The sequence below is a fragment of the Idiotropiscis lumnitzeri genome, unplaced genomic scaffold, assembly GCF_059441095.1.
Source record: "Idiotropiscis lumnitzeri isolate Australia: NSW breed Sydney's pygmy pipehorse unplaced genomic scaffold, RoL_Ilum_1.0 HiC_scaffold_26, whole genome shotgun sequence".
NCBI classification, from domain to species: Eukaryota; Metazoa; Chordata; class Actinopteri; order Syngnathiformes; family Syngnathidae; genus Idiotropiscis; species Idiotropiscis lumnitzeri.
In genome coordinates this window covers 2,746,237-2,767,139 of record NW_028283564.1, presented here as the reverse complement: position 1 = coordinate 2,767,139, position 20,903 = coordinate 2,746,237, and the positions used below count along the sequence as shown (strand labels likewise).

The 20,903-nt window shown below is 41.2% G+C and overlaps 2 long non-coding RNA genes across 3 annotated transcripts; both read left to right on the top strand.

The window, feature by feature from the left end:
• Positions 1-4,367: 4,367 nt before the first annotated feature.
• Positions 4,368-12,123, top strand: LOC148316003 (uncharacterized). 2 transcript variants are annotated; one of them, XR_015840458.1, is made up of 7 exons: positions 4,368-4,502; positions 5,161-5,280; positions 5,881-6,044; positions 7,296-7,484; positions 9,757-9,852; positions 10,814-10,966; positions 11,071-12,123. It is a non-coding gene; the product is annotated as an uncharacterized LOC148316003 (long non-coding RNA). The 2 variants fall into 2 exon arrangements; XR_015840459.1 differs by having other exon boundaries at positions 10,750-10,966.
• Positions 12,124-12,471: 348 nt separating this feature from the next.
• Positions 12,472-13,327, top strand: LOC148316002 (uncharacterized). The gene is made up of 3 exons (XR_015840440.1): positions 12,472-12,763; positions 12,952-13,005; positions 13,095-13,327. It is a non-coding gene; the product is annotated as an uncharacterized LOC148316002 (long non-coding RNA).
• The last annotated feature ends 7,576 nt before the right edge of the window (positions 13,328-20,903 follow it).

Sequence of the window (20,903 nt, the reverse complement as noted above, 5' to 3'; positions counted from 1 at the left end):
TACCCAGTTTTATTTATTTTACCTCATCGCAGCAATGGACATCCAAATTGCGGTGGTTTTATTGCTGCTGGGGGCTGTTTTTTGCGTGATCGTGTCCGGAGATGTCACTGGGAGCTACGGATCAATCGTTTACACAAGAGATCAGCTGTTAGCACTTCGTGCTAACCCCGTGCCGACTCCCGGAGCGAGACCCGATATCCCCCACGAGTTGAGGAGGAAGAGACGGGGGATGTCGCGCGGGGGCGAAACGCCAGGCAAAGAGGAGGCGTGACCACCCCGTCCTCCTGTCCGTTTTTATGGGAAATGTTAGATACCTTCCCAAGAAAATGGACGCGGCACGAGAGGAACTTCCAATGAGCTAGCTTGCTGATGTTCACGGATTCATGGCTAACAGACCTAACGCCGGACACCGTCGTGGAATTTGACGGCTTCCAAATACTACTTGCGGACAGGACACTGGAAAGCGGTAAGAGGAAAGAGGAGGGCTGGCTGTGTTTGTTAATGATAGATAGTGTAACCCTAGGCACATCACAGCTAAGGAGCAACTTTCCAGTCGGGACAATGAGCTGCTAGCTGTTAGCATGCGTCCATACTTGACAAGCATCGCGAGTTAACAAGGACGTGCACGTAACAGGTGCGTGAGTAAACTGCTTAAAACTTTGATCGTCATTCAGCTGACCTACAAATTGAGACGCTACAGTCAGTTTGACGTTTTTGTTTGCTTGATTGTGGATTGACATGGAGGAACAAGACAGTGGAAAGCGGACATTAAAAATGACGGAGAAAAGCTGTAGAAGATCACAAGCCTAAACGGATGCAGGCACGCAGGTGCAAATTTGCTCAATTGACCTCCATGCAACGTCAAATTGAACAATTGATGGAGGATGATGCAAATGTTGACGCTGTAAAAAACTGAGCTTCGTGTTTGCTTTAGCGGCATGGAGCAAGAATTTGTGGACCTCAATTCCGGTGTGCAAAATTTAAAGACTGAAGAGGATTTTGCCGATGACCAAAATAACTGGTTTGATCCAAAAAATGTAATTAATGGAAATGTGAGCAATGGAAGAAGGACGTTTTGAAACGTGCAGAGGAAGGATGCAATAAACAAATATCACCTGATGATAGTAGATCTGCATCAACTAACTACACCCATAGAAGTAGAAGTAAAGAATCTAACAGACAGAAGCTCACTTCTGTCAACGTCTTCAATTAAATTAAAGGCTCAAATGGAACGAGCATGTTTAAAGGCAAAGGCTGCTGATTTACAACAAAGGTTGGCACTTGAGCAAGAAGAAGCTGCAATTAAGGCAAAGAAGCAAATGCATGCAATGCAAACGGCACTCCCTGAGTCTGATGCTAAATTGGATGTCTTGAGAAGATATGAAAATACCCAGGAGGATGGTATCCACATTCCTGATGAGTGTGTTACAATTTAAACAAGGAAAAACATTCAATTACCATCACAGCCTATCAGAGCAACAAGCAGTGTTGACCTGAAATGCTCCCACTTCGACTATTCCAATGGCTAGATTTCCACATCAGACAGAAAGTAGAGAACAACAGGGACATGTGCTTGATGGCCTTTGCCAAGCAATCTCACAGCAAGCCAGTGTCGCAGAATACTTAGCAAAGAGTCAAAAAGCATCGCTACTTCCCGAACTTTCCATTCCTACGTTTAAAGGCGACCCTCTGCATTATAAAACCTGTATAGGTGCCATTGAACATGGGAGTGAAGGCCGTACAAGTGATAACCGTGATCATCTTCAATTTTAGCTGCAGTATACTAGTGAACAACCACATGAGTTGGTGAAGAGCTGCATCCATATGGAACCTCTGACAGGATATACCAAAGCAAAACAAATCTTGAAGGAGTTTTATGGTGATGACTTCATGATAGCAGAAGCATATTTAAAGGAAGCCATGGATTGGCCAACAATCAAGTCTGAAGATGGTGTTGCACTTCAGTCTTTCACATTATTCCTTATGGGCTGTTTGAACATAATGGCAGATGTTAATTACATGGAGGACTTGGACAACATGGCTAATATAAAGGTATGGCAAACAAACTTCCATACAGACTTATAGAATCTTGGAGAAAATTTGCCTGCAATCTCCAAGAAAGAACAAATAGAAGAGTGAAGTTTAAGGATTTTGTTGACTTTGTTGACAAGCACGAAAGATTCTATAAAACAGAAAACAAAATCACAACACACAGAAACACCAAAATCAAAGAAAGTCTTCACAACAGTCATTGTGCCCGCCAAGATGGAAAACAACAAAACCACCACGCCAAAGGCAGAACCTGTTTCAGTGGATGCTATTGCCAAACCATGTGCTAATTGTAATGGAGAGCAACAGTCTCACAATTTGTAAGGAATTTAGGAGAAAGCATCACAAGGATAAGATTGACTTCTTGAGGAGCAAGGGTCTGTGTTTTGCATGTTTGATGCACGGTCGCATTAGCAGTTGCTGGAAACAAAAGCTTCAATGTCAAGAATGCTCTAGACTGCATCCTACAGCACTACACATTGTCCATAAACTTCTGCAAAGAAACAGCCTAAGACGATTGTGAATAGCAGTACCTATTAAGCGCCCTCGTACAAACAACAGAAACCTGGGGTGTCACTGGGGCCTGTAAATAGGACTGCATCCTAAAGCATCAATAACTAATCACCAGGGACTCCAGCAGGCAGAAAATCATAACCCAAGGTCAGTTTAACTAAACACATCTTCAGGATACGGTGTCTGTGTGTGTGTGTGTGTGTTAAAATAACAAGTAAGTGTCTCTGTGTGTGTTAAACATTAATGAGTGTATAAAAACATGATTATGAATACACAAACTGATTACCTATCCTCAGCCCATCTTACATTTCCCCCCTGTTGTGGATTTAAAAATCATGTCCTTACGGCTTTAAGACAGATCATCATAATGAAATCATACAACAGTGTGATCATCAGTGGAGGAGCGAAAACCTCACATTAGGGAAAAATTCCCCTCCTCCCTTCCGGCGTAGAATGAGATCCTCATAATTTGATGACCATCAGGGAATAAAACTTGTCCCTGGGGTGACTTGGTGGAGGCCCTTGCCTCGTTGTAGGAGAGGACAGCCGTCCTTACCTCCCGGATCTTCGTGTATGGTGTGTGTGTGTGTGCACGTGTGTGGACAGGGGCAAGAAGTCCATGTGTTTTTACGTTTTAGTGTCCAGTTTGAGTTCGTCATTCTCAACATTAATCAGGTTGTAACGGTACATTTGGGCAACAAACCTACGATTAACCATCATCTTTGTCATAAAAATAATGCAACATGAACAGACTAAACATAACAAAATGAAAACTATAATTATCCCTATATATTGTTTTTTTAAATTCTTCATAGTGGTCATAACATCAATAATTGTTTCATTTTTATTAAAAATTTAAATGCAGTAATGTACTCCAATCAAGGCTGATATTCCTTTGTTATGTACGTCATTAATTTCCAAACAATATCTAATCTTTTTGTTCTGTGGCTTCAACATATTTATCATCTCATCAATATTAGCACCACAGAGTACTGAGTTTCGAGATCCTCACAATAGTCGTTCTCAAAATGATATTTTTTTTTATCAATTTAGCTTTGTTAAGGTAAGATATTTTATTGACAATCTAACATTAATATGCAAAGAACATGTACATTAGTACGAAATGTAAAAAAAAATTGTGGTGGGGGGGGTGCGAATTGTTTTCTTCTTGGTAGGGGGGGCATGACAGGAAATAATTGAGAACCACTGGTCTAGTCACACACCAGCTCGGGTTCATTCCCTACCAGAGAAATGACATTCCATGTCCCCAGAGCTAGGCGCTTTATGTTGCCGGGGATTGGACTGCCTTTGACTGCCTCCTAGCTCAAAGGAAACCCAAATTCTTTGGTCCCGCCCACTGGTAGTGAGCCGAAGCCCTTGTATTAAATAATAAATAAATACATAAAATAAAAAAATTAATAAATTTAAAAAACGGACCGATCCACTGCTTGGGTTAGTTTGACCCACCTTGAGATCCGTTCCCACTCAGTGACAGTGTCTACAAGCCACTGCCACCAGGCCAGTGAACCGACGTCCAGGCAGTGACAAAAAACGTGATCAAATTACATTGCTCATCATAAGGTGTTTGTGAGACGCTCTTTGTATGTTTCCTCAATTAAGACCTGTTTTCCATTGGTGTATTTGAAAAAAGTGGTGAACCTGTTAAATTCACTACAAAACGTTAAGAAGATGAAAGTAATGTTTGAAGGAATATTATTTTTCTATCGACATGCCGGCGGGCGGGCACAGATAGAGAGTGATAAAGCAGCACCACCCGCGCGGGGCGTGCTGACGAAAAGGCAAGCGCTCCTCCTCTCATCGCGTCCTTATTAAGACAGAAAAAAGACGCTGTTGAATTTGACCTATTCGCAGTTCGAGCAGGTGCTTAACGCTGGAGAATATCACCACTTCGAAGTTCGAACTGCTGTTGAAACGGAGAGGTAAGTGTTTTTCGTTTGTTTTTATTCAAAACATGCCTCGAGTGCATTTGTTCATGGTTAGAGATAGTTGTGTGGAAAACACTATACAAAGTAGCACCATGGATGTGGGCCTACAACACTGGCCTAGCAAACATGTGCTCCTACATCGACATAATTGACGAGCTCCAGTTAAGCATTGAATAATTATAAAACGTCATGGTGCTTTTACTCATTTAAAGAACTAAACCGACGCGTATTTTCATCCGGTGGTCAGGTTTGCATTGAATGTGAGCACGAGGGACGCTAGCTTGTTGCGTTAGCTTTGCGGAGCTAACAGCTTGCACTTTTGTTATAGAACAACAGAATGCAAGTACCATGATAATTTCTGTCATTAATTTTTGTGTAAGACACGATGTTCACTGGTTAATTACATGATTCTTAAAGCAAAGGTTACTGTGAATGCAATTTTGGTAAGATTTTTGTAGTCACACTGCATAAATCTGTCTGTCTGTTGTTTAAACTTCAATATAAACTATTATGGTTGAAATCGTTAATTGGGATGGAGGGATTGATATTTTTTTAATTTATAATTTATTTTTCTTACACTGATATTGTTAAAACTCCATTTAGCCTATAGTATTAATAATTCTCAACACAAAACTGTCTTTTTTCTTTATAGAATAAACAATGCCTTCCCTGAGATGCAGGAAGTCCCCAAAGCAGGATACTATTGAACATGCAGTCAAGGGTCTGGACAAGACTGCAGAGTTAGAAGCGAAGTATATAAACTCATTTAAAGGTATGATGTTAACGCTTTTGCTAAGATATATTATTGTTTTCTGATAACCAAGCTGACATCGTTTTTTAAGTGGTTATTTTACATTAAGAGTGTCTTGACCTTTTCTTTTGTCAGTTTCAAGTTATTTCAGTGAGCGTGAAACCTGATGGTAGGAGTTCTATCTAAATTAAGGCTGTACTTGATGACGCCCTCCGGCATTTTTATACCACAATAGACCGGTGAACAAGTCCGATATTGATAGTCTAGTGTAAAGCACGTTATACGTCACAGAGATCACGTGACGCGATCCAATATGACTGTGTATACAGTGTATGTCATTGTTATGAAACTAAATAATCTTAAAGTTTTTTTTTTACGTAACCAGGTGCCATTGACATTTGTACTTTCAGTCCTAATACATACTGGCTAATGCAATGCTGGAAAATGAATTTTGGCTGGTCTGTTCCTTTAAAATCATAAAGAAGGGCTCTGCTCTATCCCTCACAAGAAGCAATGTTTCAAACCACCCTACATTAGTATAGTGGCCCAAATGAATATGATGACTCCTTATTTGTGTGCTTAAAAATATGACGAAGCTATCTTGATTTCCCTGTTAACTAGGTCGAGGAGTATTTACCAAGGCCCCTTTCAGGAAAGACGACTTTATTCTTTATTATGGAGTACAGAGGAAAATTGATAGATTCTGATAAATCTCAACGCAGGAAGATGGATGGAAGAGGCACTGTCTTTTTGTTTGACTTCCGCCGGCAAGAAAAAACTTGGAGGTGAGGCAAAGATTGAGATGTTATCTTATTTTTGTTTTTATTTAAAAAAATAAACACATACTCATCCCATAAGTGTTAGGGGAAAAATCATTCTCTAAGCAAAAATGTATACCGTATTTTCGCACCCAAAAGACGCGCCGTGTCAAAGGGCGCAACACCTGTTGAGGCCGCTATTTCTGTCTTTGTAACATATACTGGACGCACCGCCTGACAAGACGATAGCACAGCTGCTGTTAGCATAGCATGAACTTGGCAGAGCTGCCCACACTGACACAGCCGATAGCAGCCTACTATGCCCCAATAACATGAGCAATCACCCCATTGTTGCAGCAGACGCCAAGTCTCTATTGACAATAGCTGACAATGGCTCAGGCCAATATTAGGTGCATTGGCAATAGCCTACAAAGCAACGTCAGGGGAGGGACTTGGCTGCTCACCACACTCCTTAGAGTCACGGTTTCAAAAAAAAATAAAAAACTCATCATACAAGCAAACAATGAAACATAGAAATAAGATTAACACAAACATGTATCTCTCATGCCATCAATATACCCAAAAAAAATGAAAATAATACAAAAGCCACTCAGCCTTAGCTAATTCAAGCAATGCATTCTGGGAGCAGAGACCCACAATCCCATAGCTGTTTAGAGAGATTTGCATGGCTGTTTAAAGAGATGTGCTGTTATGCTTTGGACTTTTTGTCTGTTGTCTAAACCTGGGACGTTTCTTGCTTGCAATAACATAAATGATAAGACAGACTAAAACATTGTGGACAGCTGCCCTTTGTCCAGCTTTTTCCAACACCATCACCCAAACATTATAGTCAGATGGTGTATTTGTCACGGTCGATTGTAAGCATGGACAACTCACTCTTTGCCCAGCAGGGTGTGCTAACATGCACTTCCAACAGCTCGTTGATGACAAGGGCTGATGGACGTGAGTGGTTCTTTGTCCATTTAATGGACGCATCGACTGACAGGGCGCTTTGTTTGCTTATGACTGCGAAAATACGGTAATTACTTTTATTCATGCGTTGAATCTGTACAAATGAAAATATAGACCATGAAGTCTCAAAGACAAGCTGTTAATAGGGTCTGATTCCAATAGAAATTTCTTGTATGATTTGATTTAGAAGATTTAAAAATTGTGGATTTCCTATTTTTATGTTTTGTGTACACAAGATTGTCTCAAAGATTAATTTCTGACATTGATTGAATAATTGTTTTTTTTTTTTTTTAAATCTATTTTAAGTGTTGATGCCGCTCAAGAAGATGGCAGTCTGGGAAGACTGGTTAATGATGACCACATGCACCCCAACTGTAAAATGAAGAAGAAGACAACAGAGGACAGACCACACCTCTGTCTGTTTGCGCTCCGAGACATTGATGTTGGCGAAGAAATAACTTAAGACTATGGACCAGCTGGCCTTGGAGAACACAGGTTTGTAAGATGCATCTTTAAGTACAATAACAGAGCCCACTTGTGGTGTTCTGGTGATGTAGTTTCCAATTAGTTTGGCAATCTAATAAATGTATGTTGAGGTTTCTATGGAAGTTGAACATGCTGACTGACTGGGGGAGTTCTCCATTGTCCACTATCTGTAATTCAAATTTGTGGGTCTGAGTCAAAGTTTGGCTCTTCAGGAACAACGAACTGGTCAGGGAGTGACAGTATTACAAAGTTCTGCGTTACTCTTTTCTGGGCGGTGGCCCTGTTAGGCCATCATATGCCATATTGCAAATATCCCCATTGTGGGACTAATTAAGGACATCTTTATGTTGTGGTTTCCCTACCAGAACCAGCACCAACCCTGTATATTCATGATATAAAACACTGTTTCAATTTGATATTTAGCCTTTCTATACTGTAAAAATAGAAGACCCCAGGCTTTCCTGCGCCCCCTTGCCCAATTGGTGGTGTTCAGGAGACAACCTGGGACTGAAATATCAGTCACAACCAGTGTTGTTTTCGTCACTGATGACTATGACGAAAATACTTCGTTAACGCCCCTTTTTTAATGACGATGACAAGCTAAACGAGGTTCTTTTATGACGAAAACATGACGTGATGTACATGAATTTTTTTCGTTGACGAGACAAAATTGTTAGCATGTGGTTCATAAATTATTTTATGTTGCTTTTAGTGAAATAAAGCCACAACAGTTGCCCAACAAAATGTTTTGCTTCTCTGCTTATTTTGGAGCAGTGAGCATTGATTCCACTGTTGCCACTTTTTTCTGTTTGTAATGAAGAATCCTTTGTAGTCCATCCAAAAGTCTTTGTTATTGGGTGGAAACCTTGAATGCCTTGTTTTAACTCAAATGGACTTAAACCCATCCATCCATCCATCCGTTATCTGTACCGCTTCTCCTCACTAGGGTCGCGGGGGGTGTTGGAGCCGATCCCAGCTGTCTTCGGCAGTAGGCGAGGTACACCCTTGAATTGGTGTCCAGCCAATCGCAGGGCATACATAGACGAACAACCATCCACGCTCACACTCATGCCTAGGGGCAATTAGAGTGTCCGAGCAACTTGCCATGCATGTTTTAAGAATATGGGAGGAAACCGAATTACCCAGAGGAAACCCACGCAGGAAGGCCGGAGCCAGAATCGTACCTACGACCTCAATATTGTGAGGCCATCCTGCTAACCAGTTGGGCCACCGTGCCGCTTGGACTAAAACCTTTGTGAATAAATTGACGAAAACTAGGGTAAAACTTTTTTTGCGTTTCCGTCGATTAAAACTGGACTAAAACCCTTTTTTTAGTTTTCGTTGACTAAAACTGGACTAAAACTATAACGAATTGGGATGACTAAATGTGATGTAAACAAATCAGCACTTTGTCCAAATGACTTGGACAAAATCTAAAATGCCTGCCAAAAACAACACTGGTCACAACACGTGTCTACAGAAGATTAATTGGCATGGGCGAAATTAATTAGTTTTATTTCATTCATGAGCTTATGTTTTGTTTTGGGTGGCTAAGGCTTAAAATGTGTAAAAATCTAATCCAACCTCAAATATAATTAATTCAATAAATTTATGATGCTACTAAAACATCGAAGCAGCCTCCTCCAGGCTTTACAGACTCAGAAATGGAGGTATGCGTATCGTGTACTCATCCTGTCGTGTCTCGAGATGTTAAAATTGCAGTTAGATAGACGTGTGCTGATTAGACAAGACTTCTAATATATCTGGTGTCACAGGATATTTGTCAGTGAATGTGTATGTCTGGTTTGAGGCTCACTCAGCTTTTTCTTGTGTTGTGGGGTCCAGTTGAGTTGAATTGCGTGTCAGGTATGTTGGCCATCTGACACCCAACTGTCAGGTTTGTGTTTGTGGGGACCCCGTAGAGCCATTTTTATTGTTGACATAAATCATAGCTAATCATCTTTTCCTTCATTATCATATGAAATACAGTTAGGAGTTGTATGTGCCTTTACTATGTTATAATCTTAGAACCTACCAGCCACTACAGGTGTCCGACAAGAAGACTTTTGGCTGTCCTGTGCTCCATTGCGCCCCTGGTGGCGTTCAAAAGACAACCTGTGACTGAAATATCAGTCACAACATATCTCTACTGAAGATTAATTGTCATGCGCTAAAGTAATTGGTTTTGTTTCATTCGTGAACTTGTTCGTTAAAATGTGTAAAATTCTGATCCATTTTCTTTTTTTTAATTCATTAAATTAATATTCAACTTGTTCATTAGGATGGAGGACAACCGACAATGACTGAATCGGCTGAGGTTGATGCCACCAGAACATCGAAGCAGCCTTCTCAAGGTTTGACAGACTCTGAAAAGGAGGTATGCGTATCATGTGGTCATCCTGTCGTGTCTTGAGATGTTAAAATTACAGTTAGATGGACCTGTGCTGGTTGGACAAGTTTTCTAATATATCTGGACATAAATCGTAGCTAATAATATTTTCCCTCATCATCATATGATATACAGTTATGCCTAGTATATGTCTTTACTATGTTACAATCTAAGAACCTACCAGCCACTACAGTTCTCTCATTGGGAGACTTAAGCTTTCGTCAGGTTGTCGACTGCTGCATTGCCCTCTTATTGGCTTTAAGTACACAACCTGTAACTGAATTATCTGTCAGAACAGAACCTATGTGTCTACAGCAGGTGATTTGGCATGTGGATTCTTCAGATTTTTAGAAAATAGGTAAAATTGTGATCAAAAGTTTAAAATGTCTAAAATTCTGGTATAGTTTGCAATAGTATATCTATTAAATCATTTCAAAACTTCTTAACAAGGATGGAGAACATTGGCTGTGACCGAATTGGTTGAGGTTTAGATTACCAGGACCATTGAGCAGCCTCCTCGGGATCTACAAATTTAGGAATGAAGATATGCATCCCATGTTACAATCCTGTTATGGCCCGAGGTTTTGAAGTTGCAGTTACATATTGGGCTGGGCGATATGGCTGATAAGTACATAGCGATATAAGTATTTCATATGGGTCCATCGATACACATTGAATTCTTTTTTTATATTATTTTATTTATTATCGTTTTTATTTTCCAATATTTTCACTGCCCTGTTAAAAAAACATTTAATGTAGTTTTCCTCCCGGGAGCTTTTTGTTACGGTCAATTAATTTTGTTATTACATTATTTTGTCATATCATTCATCAATATTTTAGTTTTTTTTTTTTTTTCAAATAGAATTAAGACCTTTTTCTGTGCAGATTCCTCTGGGGATTAAGTATTTAATGGGTTCTCAATTTTCTCTTGGACTCTGATGCAACCCAGTCTCCTCCCTTGGACAAAAAATATGGGCTGAATCTTCCTTGGAATAACGACACAGATTCTGACGAATCATTGTCAAATCCTGCCCCTGAACTTTGCGCCTCAGACCCAGACCATATTACTATCCCAAGGCTCAGGAGGACCAAAAGTATACAGGTAAACAACCCATATAGATTTCAGGGAATCTTACAAGCAAATTGCATATATTTTATTGGTCTCCTGCCTTCTATCCTTTATATTTCGTTGTTGTTGTTTTTTAGATTAAAAAAACAGGCTGACTTTGGAATGGATAAGCATTATTACTCCAACTCAGATGACAGTGGAGATGAATATATTCCGGATACAAGTGAGGCCTCTGATTCAGACGGAAGTGAATCTTTGAAAATTGTGGACCCTCTCTTGAAGTCTAAGAATGCCTTCAGAGATTTTTCTCCCACACCACGAATCTCAAAAGCCACCTCAACGCAGGTTGTTAATCAAGGGCGTTCACCCGTTCGGAGGAGTAGCAGCACTGGTGTGATTCTTGAATTCTATGGCTCTTCAAATATTTGTGCAGTTTAACACAAATCATCCAAAATAGAATTCAAGCACATCTGTGACAGAAATTCAAATTCAGAAGTCAAAGAGAGAGAACAAAAAAAAAAATCTAATGCTGCGCTTCTTCCGAAGACATATACTGTAAACATTAAATGTATGTTAGGACAATCTTGAAAAAAGTATTAGAACACCCTTTACTTTTATTTCTTGTTAATTTTATTAACCAAAATATGTCCATTTTTATTACAGATTAATGAATACAAAATTAAAACTCTAATCAGCTACTTTTTAATCGTTATATTTGTATAAACAAATGTTATACATCTGTGTGTTAACTTATACAAGAAATGACGGAAAAGCAAGGGTGGTTTAGTATTTTTTTATCGTATATAGTCTGTATAATATCTTTAACCTATGCTGATGCTGTTTAATACTGATTTAAATAATAATAATAATGTCATAATCTGTTGGTTTTACATGAACAAAACCTTTCAAGCACTTTTTAAAATTCTAAATACTACCTCTTGTCAGTAAGTTGGTTCACAGCACTGCCTTGGAGTGAAAGTGTGTAGTGCTGAGACAGTCGGTATGTGCTGAGTCGTCTGACGTTTGTGTGACTGGTACCCAGGAAGGTAGCAAAACCAGGCAGTGTGTATGTCGTACCCAGGAAGGCAGAGAAACCAAGCAATATGTATGTGGTACCCACGAAGGCAGAGAAACTAAGCAGTGTGTATGTGGTACCCGGGAAGGTAGCAAAACCAGGGAGTGTGCATAGATACAGACCCCAAAAGTGATTAAAACCAAATAAAGTCCCCAGAAGATCATCTGTAGTCAGGTGAAGGACCCTGTACTTTGTTCAACTCATTTACTCCCTTAGACGTACAAAGACGTCTTTTAATGCAATGGCGCCCTCTACCAAAGACGTATAAGTACGTTTCCTGTCTTTTTTACGTCATAGTGTACATAAGGGTCTGATGCAACCTCTGACTGAGAATCAGCCTTGTCCGCATTGTGAATCATGTAAAAATCACCCAGCAGGGGGCAGAGGTGCAAAAGATCCGCCTTGAATCTGCGCCAGAGGTACAAATGGGGGGCGGGATCCTGGGGTAGACTTATAAGTGTGGAGAGCAGCGTGGGTAGCAGCAGCATCGGCAGCACTAGCAGCAGTCGCATTAGTAGCGTTAGCAATGAAATCCTCCAAGCAAATGACAATCGAGGAATGCTTTTTTGTAAAAAAAAGCTTCCTAAAAGCATCAAGGCGATGGAGACGCTTTGGTTGAGAGGATGACGCTTCGTCGTCGTCACAACAAACAGGCGTCTAAAGAGGGTGCGCGTGCCTTGCGGCCTGCATCGCCTGCCTTCGGACAATAGCCAAAGCAGCTGAGAGTCCTCACCAGATCCCCCCCGAACGAGGAGGTAAGCGCTCGCAAGTTACCATTGAACATGTGGTTTTACCCCTCATGCTTTTATTGTACATATCATGCATCTTGCGGGCAGAAAATGTCGCATAAATGTGCAGTTAGACGCGAGCGTATCTCCTCCCCGACGAGGAAACAACAATACTGAATGGTGTGGTAATCATGCATACTTTCTAAAATTCACAGATTGTGCATCCCGCGGCAAGAAAGTTCCTCCTCGTCTTGTTGGTGTAAAGAAAGGTAAATTATAATATGAAACTTCACACGCCAGCAATAAAATGCAGCAATAAATATATATTTCCAATTGTTTATATTTCTGTAATTTACAGGTTGTGCATCAGGAAGCAGTGGTTCCGGATGGCGTCACACTGGATGGCAACCGAGGAAAATCGACTTTACAGCAACCCCTGGACCACTGAATGCCGCTGCCCATTTGGAGTCTGAGGAGCCAGCTGATTTCCTGCAGCTGTTTCTCACGGATGAGCTTCTGCAGCACATCGCGGATGCCAGCAATCACTTCCCAGACAATTATTTTCACACAAACCCCAGTGGACAAACACAAGCTCGCCTATTTTCCACGGACCAGCAAAGCCAGACCACAACGAAAGTGTCGGGTCTGTTTGCGCAAAGGCAAACGGAGTGAAACAAGAATGTGGTGTGAACTATGTTGTGTGCCCTTGCATCAAGGCAACTGTTTTATTTTATATCACACAAAAAAAAAGTATGTATGACACTGATGTATTTCATTTTTGTACATAGTTCAACAGTTCAGTCGTTTAGTGTTATGTGCAAATAAATTTATTTTATCAAAAACATTTTTTGTGCTTTTTTTTGTTATTTTATAGAAGGCATGCATTATTTAGATGTTAGAGGTGTCATAAAAGCCATAAATAATAGTGTCAAAGTTCAAATTATGGTCAAAATGCATCAGTTTACAAAAAGCTCATTTTCTCAGTTTTTTCCCCAGGGATTGGAGTTTTCATGAAATTTAGCTATTTTCAAATGCCGATTGTTCAGGAATGGAAAAAGATAGGAACAAACATTTTTTTTCTGTTGAAAGAAGAGAGTCTCATCTTTCTTCGGGTGTGCTCCATGTCTATATAGCATTAGAATACAATATTCTGTGGGCCTTGCAATATTAGTCAAAACCCAGGAAAACTCTGGGATTGAGTGGGTTGCTCCAGTGAAAATGGCTGGTATTTAATGAGTTAAGACTGGTTAGGACATCCGGCTCGCAGTCCCAAGGTGCAGGGTTCGATCCCGGGACCCAGCTTTCCTGTGTGGAGGTTGCATTTGTGAGTGAGTTTGAGCGCAGATGGTTGTTCGTCTTTGCGTGCCCTGCGATTGGCTGGCAACCACTTCAGGGTGTGCCCCGCCTACTGCCCGTTGACAGCTGGGTAGGCTCCAGCACGCTATCCTTGTGAGAATAAGCGGATTGGATATTACATGTATGTGTTTATGCCCTAGGCCAGGCGAGGGCAAACTACGGCCCGGGGGCCACATGCGGCCCGTTAAAAGTTTTAATCCGGGCCGCCGAACTTGAAAAAAATTTAATGAATAAACCTTGTTAATGTTTTATTTTCTAAACACTGTGGTTTTCAAAGACAAATATTATTGTTGGAATGCTTTTATTCACTTTCATATAAAATTAAATGTATTTTTTTTCTCAGATGAGGTGAGGTTTCCAAAACACTCCATCCATCTGCTCCTGGTCCGGCCCCTCTGTCATATTTTAGAACCCATTGTGGTCCTCCAATCAAAAAGTTTGCCCGCCCCTGCCCTAGGCTTTGTGTCTTTGCTTGGTTGACTGTGTAATGAGTGTATGAATGCATTTCTTTCTACCAGACACCTTGGACTTCCCATGGCAGATTAATAATCTATTTTATCTATCCATCAGGGTCACGAATGTCATTTGATGAGTAGAGAATTTAGAGTCTCCAATTAACCTAATATACATGGATTTGCGCATGGAAACCTGAGAAAAAGCCCTTAGTCCTACTTTTCCATCTGAACCACTTTATCCTCACGAGGGTCACAGCCGTGACATCCCAGCTGACTTCAGAAAGTAAGTGGGCGACGACTCATGATCTCTTGGTTGAATAATATTGTTAGGGGCTCAAAATGGCCCTCTACAATAAAATGGCAGAAGAATATTACATACTCTCTGGCAGAAGAATATTGCGTTTTTTTGTTTTGTCCAATTAACTTAAATAAAACTTGGGAAAATTTAATGATTACATGTAAACCAGCTGGTCTTCCCCATACCAAGCCCTGGCTAAAACTGACTGAAAAATGCATGATGTGTGCCTTTTAAACTCCTCGGCCCATCCACTATGCCAGGGATGGGCAAACTTTTTGATTGGGAGGGGGGGGGGGGCACAATGAGTCCTAAAATACATTTAATTTTAAACGAAAGTGAACAAAAGCATTACAACAATATATATGTCTTTGAAAAACCACAGTATTTAGAAAATAAACCATTAACAAGGCTTATTCATTTAATTTTTTTCAAGTTTGGGGGGCTGGATTGAAACGTTTAACGGGCCACAAGTGGCCCCCGGGCCGTAGTTTGCCCAAGTGCCCTAAGCCAATTGATTCTAAAAAATAACAGTTTTCTTCATCAAAACAACATTTTATGATCAACATAAATGTTAGTGAGTACATAAAGGTATACTCATTCGATCTATCATAACCCCATGCACTTAGACTGTACAAAAAAAAGAAAATTTTTATTTTAAAACCTAGTATTTCGCCATGACGTCACACGCTAGCGTCAAGTGCTTGGCGCTAAAAACCCGGAAGTAACAGCGGCGCTCGGTTTGAAAGTGGAGAGTTGTGCATGGTAGGCGAATTCGGGAGAAATGTTTGTTGAACACGAGGACTGTGGCGTAGAAGATGGTTTAACAGCGATCTAGTGCGCACCCAACCGTGATGGCTGACCAACGAAATAAATGTGGACCGACGGAGTGGACTGACAGAACGTGGAAAACAGGTGTGTGGCATGTGTGCGTGTGCACGAATGTGGGAGCGCGTTCACTATGGTGGCAGCGATCGCAAAGCAGCAGCACCACTCCTTGACAAAAGTATTGTACTTTCTCTGATGTTTTGGGTTTGCTCTGCTTTGGGGTTTGTAGTTCTGGCCACGCAAAAGTAACAAAGCAAGTTCTTGGATGTCTGCTTTTTTCTTGAACTGTTAATTGGTTAACATCGTGGCTCTTATTTTTATCTAATGTATGGAGTTTGGTGGCTATCTATATGCACAACTATATTAGTTGCACTTGAAATTGCATACAGAAAATTAGTATAAATAGGTTACGCTATAAAGTATAACAATATTAACAATCGTTATTGTTGTTACTGTTTATTTATTTTATTTTGCAATAACTGTGCTCCAAGCTTAGCTGTTGTGCCAGCTGCCAAGTAAAAATATGTAATCTCACTCAATAATAGGAATAAATACTTAACTAACATCTCAATTTTTCGGGTTGGGCTGTGGGGGAGGGGAGGGTGGCTGCCTGACATAAAGCAGACTGTCCTGCACATGCGCAGACCAGCCGAGTGTGTGAAGTGTGCGTAAGTGCAGTACCGGGACCGACCACTAGACAGCGATCCTGAGTAATTTTTCCGCACACACATTTCTAGCACACTCGTCTTGTTTTTGTGACCTTCCTGGGAAGCCCTGAAACTTTGACAGGACCTCCCCCTGAGCTTCTTATCACTGAATTCAATGCTCTTTTTTGTGGGGCCCAGATTTTTGGTCCCCACAAAAATTTTGGTCCCCTACAGTGGGTGTGCTGTCCGATGTTGGTCCCCAACATGTAGCTTATACAAACACACACACACACCCCTACTTGTTTTTGTGACATTGTTGGGCCACCTGAGCAAAACTCACATTGTGGGAACCACCCTTTCTAGTGGTTGTACAGCTCTGAAAAAAATCAGGCAGTGTCCAGGAATTTAGTTAAACACAAAAACCACTTCAAATTACCAATTAATGACCTGGAGGTCAAATGAGTGACTCAAGTGCATGTAATTCAGTCACTGTAGCCCAAAGATTCTCTGGGCCAGTGGATGAACCATTATTCGTCTTGGACAGCATTGAAGCAGGCCGTAGCCTGGTTTCTAAAGCTGAAAGACTTACTGACAGAGTAAAGGAAAATAGAAAGGAGTTAATCACATTAGGTGAAGAAGGCAAGATGAATTTATTCAAGAGAACTGTCAAAGGAAAGTATTTGACCTGCGACGACTTGGATAAAGCAGAAAGAGAACTTGTGAAATACTGTCAAAGGCGAAGTTTCAAAAAAGATTTAGCCATATTTGAAAAACAAAAAAGGGTGAAGAAAAGTAGCCCACTTTACAAGTTCAATATAGTACTTCAAGATGGTGTCATGAGGGTTGGTGGACAGTTGAGCCACGCAGCCATGCCTGAAACAGCAAAACAGCAAGCCATCTTGCCAAGGATTCACATAACACAAAGCTAGTCCTGAGATACATTCATGAGATTACAGCTCACGCTGGAAGGAACCACATGATGGCTAATCTGCATCAACAGTTTTGGATACCTCGAGCTGCTAGAGTCATCAGAAGAGTGCTACCTGACGATCCGCCTTTCAAGAGAATTGGCGTTGATTATTTTGGTCCATTCTAAGTAAGTAGGGTTAGAGGACAAGTAAAGAGATACGGCGTGATTTTTACATGTCTCGCTGTACGAGCCGTACATCTGGAAATTGCATCTTCACGTGACACAGATGCTTGTCTCAACGCAATCCGAAGATTTCTTGTCAGAAGAGGACAAGTGAGAGAGATGTATTCTGATAACGGAACCAACTTTAGATCAGCTGACAGTGAAATGAAGAAATCAATCAAAGAATGGAACACTAAGTAAATCGAGAAACACTTGCTGCAAAAAGGTATTCAGTGGCATAGCAATCCCCGAGCAGGTTCCCACCACGGAGGAAGCTGTGAGCGACTTATTTGGTCTGTGAGAAAAATCCTGAATGTCACTGTAAAAGAACAAATTTCGGGTGAAGAAAGTCAATATACCTTGCTTGGTGAGGCTGAAGCAGTTATAAACAGCAGGCCTATCACAAGGACATCTTCCGACCTCAACGACTTGGAAGCACTCACACCCAACACTCTGTTGTGGCTGAAGGTCAAACCTGAGTTACCTCCTGGAGTCTTCTGTAAAGACGACCAATACGTACCTCTGGGAATGAGCTGGTCAGCTCTTTAAAGAGTATTATGTAAGTTGAAATACATTAATCCATTTTTCTTTTTTGGACCATCTTTAACTGTGTAGTGTGTAATGTCTAAAATACAAAATGATCTGATTTTAGGGTGCAGTTGACGACTGTGGCACAGGTCCTCGCTCTACAAGTGCTAATAGTCTTCGGCAAAGAGAAAAATCTGCCATAAGGTACAGAAAACATTGGCATCAGAGTAAATGGATGCATGTTTTTGCAATGTGCGAGGAAACTGGCGAACTCAGAGAAAACTACGCAGGCTTGGGAGAACATGCAAACTCTACACAGGAAGGCCGGAGCCGGAATCGATCCCACAACCTCTGCATTGTGAGACCATCGTGCTCACAAGTCGCCCACCGTGGCGGCCGTCCATTATGAATGCCATCCCACCATCCATTATCTGTACGGCTTCTCCTCACAAGGGTTGCGGGGGGTGCTGGAGCCTATCCCAGCTATCTTGGGGCAGTAGGTGGGGTACACCCTAAACTGGTTGCCAGCCAATCGCAGGTCACACAAAGACAAACAACCATCCGCGCTCACACTCACACCAATTTAGGGTGTCCAAACAACCTGCCATGCATGTGTTTGGAATGTGGGAGGAAACCGGAGAACCCACGCAGGCGTGTGGGAAACATGCAAACTCCAAACAGGAAAGCCGGAATCAATCCCGCGACCTCTGCATTGTGAGACCATCGTGCTAACAAGTCGCCCACCATGCATCCCTGCTAAATAAATGATTAATTTTTACATTTTAGTATTTGTAAGCGATCTTGTGTTCATGACAGCATTTTCAACAGTGTGGGTGTTTGTATGAAAGCATTTCACTCGTGTATGGGCATGAGCATGTTTCAGTTGTATTTATGAATAACAATAATTTCACAATTGTGCCTGAGCGCCTTTCACTGGTGTGTATGAGAATGTTTCACCTATGTGTATGAGCGCATTTGACGAGTGTATGAGCAACAACTATTTCACTAGTGTGTATGAGAGCGTTTCACTCGTATGTATGATAGCGTTTCATAAGTATGCATGAGCAACAACAATTTCACTGGTGTGTAAGAGTGCATTTCAGAAGTGTGAAGCGATTCCTGACTTTTGTCCCCAACGGCACCTCATACTCCCCATCTCCCGCTCACTTCTCCTGACCCCATGAGCCATCCCCGTTGCTACTACATGGAGATTTGATGTGTTTTTTTGTTTTTTTTGTTATTAGCTTCTTCAACATCTCTTCTGATTCTCATCTCTTCTCTGGCGCTCGTCTCCGCCTGTCTGATTTGAAGTCGACCTCAGAATTTGCACTATTTTGACATGACTTCTGTGGTAATCACTACTGACATATTGTGTCATTTGCTCAATAATACATTAAAATTATAATAAATAATAAAAATGGGTCCGGTGCCGAGCTCTGGCTTCATATCTTTAAAAGTGGTCTTCTCAAATCTGTTACTAATGGCCTCTAAATCGGTTGTGGTAGAGAAGGGGCAAATTAGACCTTATGGCATCTTAATTTGGTCAAGTCTTGTACCCATTTTCAAGGCCAGCGACTATTGCTTTAGCTATATACAAGAAAAGGATTACTCTGAATATACACAACAACAAATCCCAGATGTCCATCCCAAATGTTGTTTCAAAATAATCCAGTTCAGATGATAAACAAATGTATTGGTATGTTGAGGTCATTATTTCAAATCAAAATATACACTTCTTTTTCAGACAATGGGGAGGATCGAAGAAGTGGAAAAGTTGCAGGAGTAACTTCAAAACAATGCAAAGAGACAGAATCTGGAAGAATGTCAAGTTTGTCCATGTTTATATTTCTGGAATTTAGTGGGCGTGCATCTCGAAATGTTTGGGGATGGTTCGGGCTGCCAGACAAGACTTTCACTGCGAGCGCTGGACCACTGGATGCTGCGGCAAACAGCGGACTTCTTGCAGCTATTTATTACCAACAAGCTACTCCTGCACATCAATGATGCGGATGGCACAGACTGCTTTGCAGACAATTATTTTGAGGCAAAACCAAGAGGTCTGTAAGCACTCTGAAAACAAAGTAAAATATTTGACACCCACGGCAAAGAAAGCCATGCTACAGCATAGGGCTGGGCGATAAACCGAAAATTTACCGTTACCGAAATTTATTACAATGACCGAAATCATTTTGCCCATGTCGGTAAATTCGATGAATAAAAAAAGAAAAGCCTTTTGTCTGCGGCAATGTTCATGCCCCTTTAAGACCGCTACAGCGCCTCTAGTCATGTGACTCCACCCGTCTGTCGCTCTCGTTGCTGGCGATTCAAATCCAGAAGCTTTCTCACCACCCACAACACAACCATGCTGTGCTGAAAGTTCAAAGTGAGAAGCAAGGTTCGACAAGTGACAACAGCCCATGAACGGAGGCGACACCATACGAGAGAACGTCTCAGAGGTGGACGCGATAGCTTAGCACATAGCTAAAGATAAAGCTCCTCTAGTTACGTGGCGCGCACAGGATTTAAACGCTTCATGAAAGCCGTATTTCCCGATATGGACTACATCGGGCCGGGAGCTTAGACATGTCAAGCATTTTGCATCTACATCCGACTTGTGGTCGGGTCGCAACATGGATCCCTGATTGAGCCTAACTGTGCATTACATAGATGACAAGTGGCGACTGCGCAGCAGAGTACTCGAGACGGCACATTTTCCCCGATAATACCCACTTGTTTATTTGGCTTGCATTGACATTTTCTTTCATTTTATTTCGCGTTTTTTTATTTGCCATTATTTACATCATGAGAGCATCTTGGCGCAATCTATTTGCAGAAAAAGATTTCGCAAGAGGTACCCTTTTTCTTTGTGACATTGTTCAAGTCATGCAAAGCAAGCTCAGGGTTCGCGGTTAACCGCTTCCCGATT